We start from the raw sequence: 1,910 nt of genomic DNA, 5'->3' as shown, positions 1-1,910 counted from the left end.
CTACTGCGCTCCTGATTCTATTTGGTTACAGTCGGCTCTCTCTTAGAGGACACCTCCATAAGACAGACACCTCTATTAAGCGGACACCTAGACCCGGTCCATGCCTTTTGTTATTCTCTTTATTTGACTGTCTATATATAAGACGGACATCTCTGTAAGACGGACACTTAGTGCAGGCCCTAAAGGGGTCCGTCTTAGAGAGAGTTGATTGCATTCTATTATAAAGCTGCAAAAAACGTGGACGAAGATCCTACTAGTTGTAAACGTTGGAGCTCGTTGGATCTCTAGAAAAGAGATCTAATCAGCCAAAATATTAAGAACCAAAAACGAGAAGTCCAAAAACTACTGCAAAGCTGATTCAGAACAACGTGTACTGTTTTTTCATAACAATATTTCGGCTGGCCATACCAGCCTAATTCAGGTCTATTGCCAGCAGTTCACTGTAGGTCAGGAAATACGGCCCTTTCTTGACACTAGCGTGTTCCAGGGTAGGGCAGACTCAAATAATAATAATAATAATAATAATAATAATAATAATAAGAGTGAAGAACAAGAAGAGGAGAGATTGGGGAGAGATCATAGGTTCGAGATTATCGCGCGCACGCGCTCACGAACTGCGCGTAACACGCGAGTTGTGATGCCAAAAGGAAAAAACAACGGACGCCATTTTGAGATGTTATACCTTCTCTCTACTTGTGGTGAGAAATAACCCTTTCTATTGACCTCGATATCTCTTATCAGCAAAAACAATGTGTTTAATATTTCCTCTTAATCTCTATGCTTATGAAATATGCGAGCAACTAAAGCCAACCGAGTAAAATTTGTTCAGTCATCGGTCGACGAATCTCTTTTTGGGGAACGTGTCACAGCTGTACACGAACCTCTTGATGTTAGAACGTTCGATCCACCTTGGGAAGACAATGGAAAAGCTAAAGCATCCCCTTCAAAACCTTTGTTATTTTACTGCCCGACTTCGCCATCTCGACCAACATCTTCACATTCACAGACGAGCCAAGCCTCGCCAGTACGAAGTTATAAACCAGTCAAATTTTCTCCTTCATATGTCGACGACAGTTTATTCGGAAAAAGAAAGACAAAACGCTCAGATTCACCGCCTCCGAGCGAATTTGAACCTCCGTGGGTCAAAGAGAGCGAAAAGAGACCAGTTCGACCGCTGTTGTTTGATTTTAATTCGAGACTTGTTTTTGACAATTCTGATGTAAACAACGCAAACACCCCGGCAGCATCTGCACGTTCCAAGACTCCACAAAGTTCGAGTCGCAGTTCGTCACGAAGAAGCTCAAGGACACAAAGCGCTGGACATTTAGAAAAAATAATTAACAGTAAGCCGCCATGGAGATGAAGATAATTTATAATTATACTGTTGCAAATCACATTTCCCTACAACCAGTTGTACACCATCTGTTGTTGACTGACAGTCAGGTTTGTCAACAAGTTAGTGGTTGATAATTGTGTAGCAGGGAATGGGGGACATAGTTAGGAAAGACAGTATTGATGAAGGCAATTTGTGAAAACAATGAATATTCAAAATTACTACTAGAACTACTGCTTACAAGCTTGTTTTTTATAGGAAACACATGGAACAGAACATTAAGGCTATACTCTGAGTAAAATTTAGCTTGAAAGTAGGCTCACGTAGCTTGTGCAAATTCGGCGGAAATTTTCCCCAAATTTGCAGTCAAGTGAGCCTGTTGCAGGCTAAGAAAAATTTGAGGGAGCCCTAAACCTGTGACATCCAGGGTGCCCAGAATATAATTTCTTGAAAAACCTAAGATTTTGTACTCGCCTGGGAGCAAAGGTTAGGTTCCATGGGTATAATTGAATAGAAGCAAGGCTCGTGGTGACCTTGTTTTGTTACAAACTATGCTGCGTCTTATGTGCAAATCATG

This window comes from Porites lutea, chromosome 8, assembly GCF_958299795.1.
Source record: "Porites lutea chromosome 8, jaPorLute2.1, whole genome shotgun sequence".
NCBI classification, from domain to species: Eukaryota; Metazoa; Cnidaria; class Anthozoa; order Scleractinia; family Poritidae; genus Porites; species Porites lutea.
The sequence above is the reverse complement of the archived record's forward strand: the minus strand, read 5'-3'. Positions refer to the sequence as shown.